The following is a 6,000-nucleotide window of genomic DNA, read 5'->3' as shown; positions in this document are numbered from 1 at the left end:
AAACCGCAGGAAAGAGTTAATCTTTATCGACCTTGATTTTCTGGGGAATATCGGCAGAGAAAGTCCAGCAAGATAGATGGAGAGATCGTCGATTAAATTTTCGCTTTGATACTAAGACATCTACAGATCATGGTTCATTGACAGGGTCCCTGCTGTCTTGTTTGTCTGTGTTGTGTTTGTCCTGTATTCCTCTCCTGAGTTTGTCCTGTTTGTATTTGTGTTTGTAGGTGCTGCAGTCTGTTCTCTATTCCCAGCTCGAACCAGAGGTCCGTGACATTGTGGGACCCCAACCCTAGAGAGAAGGAGCGCCCTGCGGACAGGTCTAACCTGTCCTGCTGTGGCAGTGGTCCGCGGACACTGACTCTCTCAAGGAAGTACCAAGCACCAGGGTAACCACTGACGCGAGGTAAGGTCACCAGCCAATATTGTCTGGGAGCAGAATAGGGAAGGTAGGAAGGCGACCCTGCGTGGCCTGAGTTGAGAGGAGTTAAAGGAAGTGGTCAGCTCCCACTACCAACCCAAGTTAAAATCACAGAGTCCCGAAAACTCTGTTAAAAAGTACTCCTGCCAGCCCCCTTCCCTCAGTACCCCACACTTCACCTTGTTGCTGACAACTTGATCCGGGGTTGGGGGAGGGGGGGCAGGATGAGGTGGCTGTGGTACTGGCTTCCCAGCTGCACAGGGCAGCAGAGACAGAAAGAGAGAGAGAGAGAGACTGACCTGCAGCCTGTCACAATTCATGCAGGTACTCAACAGGGTCCTAATGCTCTGAGGCACGTCTACACTGACCCTTGGAGAAACTTTGACTGTTTGTGTTCGGCCTTGTCTGCACATTTGCTTGCTGGTGAGTGAATGTCTGCTTCAGTCCCTGCAGCTCAAGATCCAGAGATGATTTGATTTAATTGGCATTTGGTGATCTATGATGGTTTTTTTTTGCTTTGAAGGAACCATCAGTGCTTATGAAAGGAAGTTCTGCACAAGTTTTATTGATAATGTATTAACACCCCCACCCTTCTCTGCTTGTTCATCAGTCACTGAGGGCCTATCTTGTCAGTGTCAGGTGTCCCACCTGGCTGTGTTTGTTCAGTGTTTAAGTGTCTGTTTGCTTTGCTGTCAGCGATTACACGCTCGATTGTCCATTATTGCCGAACCTGTCAATCTCTCCCTGTCTGTGTGCTCGGTGAGCGCTCTCTCTCTCTCTCTCTCTCTCTGTTTTTTTTTTCCCCAAGAAAGCCGAAGCACAGCACGCTTACAAATCATCCCAGGATGTCCAAGATGCCAAGGGGGCACGGACATCCACCGTCTGACGGGGAGATGCCAGCTGTGGGAGCTGGGCAACCCCAAACACGTGTTGAGAACGGCCCGGGGCGAAAATGAACAAGACTACCCTGAAAAGGCATAGCAGATACGTGAATTTCAGGAACAAGCTAGGAGGTGCTCTTGTTAAACCTGGGTAACTGGCAGACACTGTGCTAAAAGACACAGGGGACAGCCGTTACGTTATCCCATTCATAGGGGACCTTTAGCCTCGTCCCAAGCGTATTGGCCACCTGGGGGGGTGGGGGGTCCTTCAAAATTGATAAAATTGACTGCAGGCTATTACAGAGGGGCACGGGAATCCCTCATGGGACACTGTCTACATCTTGCAGTGTCTCTCAAAATTCTGGGACATTGCCAAACACCTCCAGCCACCTCAAGTTCAAGACTGAAGCAATAAAACACCGACTGCGGATACCCTTCACTTGCCCCCCCACCCCACAACCCCGGGAACAGCCCTGCCACCCTACGCCCCACAATACCCTAAACATCTCCTACCAGCCCCAGAGCCAGACCTGCTGCTAATTGAAGTGGCCGCCTTTGTTACCACGCAGCCCACAAGAAGCCAGCAGCAGGACACCGCAGCCGCTGAGCATTCTGACTCACTACCGCTGCCCCACTCAGATAATAACCCCAAGCTCATACGCAGCACGGCAGCTGCCCAGAAAAATCAGGGCACTGAATGCGAGCTTCCACGAATTAGGATTGGATTTACTCCCCTTGATAAGCCCTGGACCCAGCAGAGGTCCGGGCCATGTGGAAGGATGCCCCAAACCCATTTAAAAGACCACTCGCATTTTATAATTGGCTGTTCCAAATGTCCACCATTTAGATCTGTCTGCTGCACGATGTGCAGACCCTGTTACAATCCTCCTATGGTACCCACTGGGTGGCCATTCGCTCTACCATGAACTCCCCCACCCAACCCTGGGACACTGCTGCAGATCGGGACAGATGGCTGGACAGCACTGTGAAGGAGGCAATAAAAACGAGTGCAAGGCAGCATGCAGACTTTCGTGCTGTTACCTGGTGTCTGCAGAAAACGGATGTGTCCCTGCCAGACTTCCTTGCCCACTTTAGGGAGACCTGGAGCTTTTCAGCAGGCATCCACTTAACAGAGAATTGGAAGCTGGCTGCACAGACTGTCGTCAAATCCATGCTCCCTACATATGCCCATGGATACACAAAGTACACAAATTAACCCGGCAAACAACGTCCTGGGGGGGACACTCTAACCACACTCACTAACCTGGATGGGAATGGACTGCTCACCACACCAAGGCAGATGGGGGCATCCCCCCGAATTGTACAATCGGACCGCCCGAGGGTCACAGCCAGACTAGTATACAGACCTATGGGGTTCTTTAAAGGACCATGCTGGAACTGTGGCAAACCAGGACACTTAGCTAAACGCTATTGGTTACCACCCAAGCAGAGACGGCCAGGCCCCTCCATCCCCCCCACCATTCCCCACAGGCACAGCCCACCACCCCACAGTGGCAGCTTCGCCAAGCTGCCTGCTCTGTGGCTGATCCCTCCCCCCTTGCCCCTGAAGCAAACTCGGGCTGTCAGGAGAGGGAGGATCTGCAGGCGGTCTCAATACACCTGTCCAACTCCCCATCGGAAAACCCGATGATGGATGTGGAAGTGGGGTGGGGGGGGGGGGGTGGCGACTCATTGCCTTCCTGGTGGATTCCAGGGACACCCACTCGTCTGCGCCTCCCTCTGTGGAACTATCCCCGAGTTCCAAGACTGTCCGTACAGTAAGGGTTTCAGGAGTGCCCATGACAGAGCCACTCTCCCAAACTGTGAATTTTAGTACCGGACCAGCCACTGTCCCTGATGTGTCCATCATTGCCGCTACCTGCCCAATTGCCCTCCTTGGCCAACAGAAAACTAAATGCCAGCATTCACTGTTCCCCAGAGGACCTCACACTGGAAATTCTGGCCACCCGCTATTCCATATAGCATGCTGCCATCACCCGCAGCCTGGAATCCCCTCAGCAGACAAGCTCCTGCTATGCCTGTCCCATCACTCCTGCCCACGCTCTTCTCGACCCCCTCCTTTCCCTGTTATAACGGCCCCTTAATCCCCCACTTTATCTTTCCTTCGCTGGGTGACACTGACAGGCAGCTTTGTCTGTCAGTTCCACTGTACAGCTTCCGGAACGTAGGAACCAGCATCAGCATATGCTGCACTCGCGGACCTCCATCTCGCCCTCCCCGTCCCGCTAGCACACACTGGCCCTAGCAGCCCACGGCATTGGCCAGACCAGGAGGAGAGTCATGATGCACACTGTCAATCAGAGCTGGTATGCACCGGGATTCGCTGCTGCTACCCAAGCCCTACTATCACAATGCCACATCTGCCTGCAGAACAATAGACAATAGACAATAGGTGCAGGAGTAGGCCATTCTGCTCTTCGAGCCTGCACCACCATTCAATATGATCATGGCTGATCATCCTTAATCAGTATCCTGTTCCTGCCTGATCTCCTTAACCCTTGATTCCACAATCCTTGAGAGCTCTATCCAACTCTTTCTTAAATTAATCCAGACACTGGGCCTCCACTGCCCTTTGGGGCAGAGCATTCCACACAGCCACCACTCTCTGGGTGAAGAGGTTTCTCCTCATCTCTGTCCTAAATGGTCTACCCCGTATTTTTTAGCTGTGTCCTCTGGTTCAGCACTCGCCCATCAGCGGAAACATGTTTCCTGCCTCCAGAGTGTACAATCCTTTAATAAACTTATATGTCTCAATCAGATCCCCTCTCAGTCTTCTCAACTCAAGGGTATACAAGCCCAGTCGCACCAGTCTTTCAGCGTAAGGTAGTCCCGCCATTCCAGGAATTGAACTCGTGAACCTACGCTGCACTCCCTCAATAGCCGGAATGTCTTTCCTCAAATTTGGAGACCAGAACTGCACACAATATTCCAGGTGTGGTCTCACCAGGGCCCTGTACAGCTGCAGAAGAACCTCTTTGCTTCTATACTCAATCCCTCTTGTTATGAAGGCCAGCATGCTGTTAGCCTTCTTCACGACCTGCTATACCTGCATGCTTACCTTCATTGACTGGTGCACAAGAACACCCAGATCTCTTTTTACTGCCCCTTTACCTAAATTGATTCTATTTAGGTCATAATCTACCTTCCTGTTCTTGCCACCAAAGTGGATTACCATACATTTATCCCCATTAAACTGCATCTGCCATGCATCTGACCACTCACCTCACCTGTCGAGGTCACCCTGTAATCTCCTAACATCCTCCTCACATTCCACCCTGCCACCCAGCTTAGTATCATCAGCAAACTTGCTAATGTTATTACTAATACCCTCTTCTATATCATTACCATATATTGTAAAAAGCTGCAGTCCCAGCAGTGATCCCTGCGGTACCCCACTGGTCAATGCCTGCCATTCTGAAATTGAGCCGTTTATCACTACTCTTTGTTTCCTGTCAGCCACCCAACTTTCAATCCAAGTTAGTACTTTGCCCCCAATACCATGCGCCCTAATTCTGCTCACTAACCTCCTATGTGGGACATTATCAAAAGCTTTCTGAAAGTCCAGGTACACTACATCTGCTGGATCTCCCTCGTCCATCTTCAGAGTTACATCCTCAAAACATTCCAGAAGATGAGTCAAGCATGATTTCCCCTTCATAAATCCATGCTGACTCTGACCTATACTGTTACTACTATCCAGATGTGTCGTAATTTCATCCTTTATAATAGACTCCAGCATCTTTCCCACCACTGAGGTCAGACTAACTGGTCTATAATTTCCTGCTTTCTCTCTCCCACCTTTCTTAAAAAGTGGTACAACATTAGCCACCCTCCAATCCGCAGGAACTGATCCCAAATCTATCGAACTCTGGAAAATAATCACCAACGCATCCACGATTTCTCGAGCCACCTCCTTCAGTACCCGGGGATGGAGACCATCAGGCGCCGGGGACTTATCAAACTTCAGACCTAACAGTCTCTCCAACACCAATTCCTGGCAAATATAAATTCCCTTCAGTTCAGGTCCTTCAGCCACTGTTACCTCAGCGAGATTGCTTGTGTCTTCCCCAGTGAACACAGATCTGAAGTACCAATTCTATTCTTCTGCCATTTCTTTGTTCCCTGTAATATATTCCCCTGTTTCTGTCTTCAAGGGCCCAATTTTAATCTTAACCATTTTTTTGTCTTTCACATACCTAAAAAAGCTTTTGCTATCCTCCTGTATATTTTTGGCCAGTTTACCTTCATACCTCATTTTTTCTCTGCGTATTTCCTTCTTAGTAACCCTCTGTTATTCTTTAAAAGCTTCCCAGTCCTCCGTTTTCCCACTTATCTTTGCTATGTTATACTTTTTCTCTTTTAACTTGATATGTTTCTTAACTTGCCTCGTCAGCTACGACCACCCATGCCTCCTCCTGGGATCTTTGTTCCTTTATGGAACGAACTGATCCTGCATCTTCTGCATTATACACAGAAATATCTGCCTTTGTTCCTCCGCTGCCACCCCTGCTAAGGTATTGCACCATTGAACTTTGACCAGCTCCGCCTTCATAGCTCCATAGTTCCCTTTATTCAACAGAAATAGTGTCACTTCCGATTGTACCTTCTCCCTCTCAAATTGCAGATCGAAGCTTATTGTATTATGGTCACTACTTCCCAATGGCTCCTTCACTTCGA

At 49.8% G+C, this 6,000-nt stretch overlaps 1 pseudogene; it reads right to left on the bottom strand.

Moving 5' to 3' along the window:
* Window positions 1-1,249: 1,249 nt before the first annotated feature.
* LOC148138303 (uncharacterized) overlaps window positions 1,250-6,000 on the bottom strand; it is a 66,025-nt pseudogene continuing 61,274 nt past the window's right edge.

This window comes from Chiloscyllium plagiosum, unplaced genomic scaffold, assembly GCF_037043375.1.
Source record: "Chiloscyllium plagiosum isolate Xiang-an unplaced genomic scaffold, Cpla_swu_hap1 HiC_scaffold_40, whole genome shotgun sequence".
Lineage (NCBI taxonomy): Eukaryota > Metazoa > Chordata > Chondrichthyes > Orectolobiformes > Hemiscylliidae > Chiloscyllium > Chiloscyllium plagiosum.
This window is presented reverse-complemented; position numbering and strand designations above follow the sequence as displayed.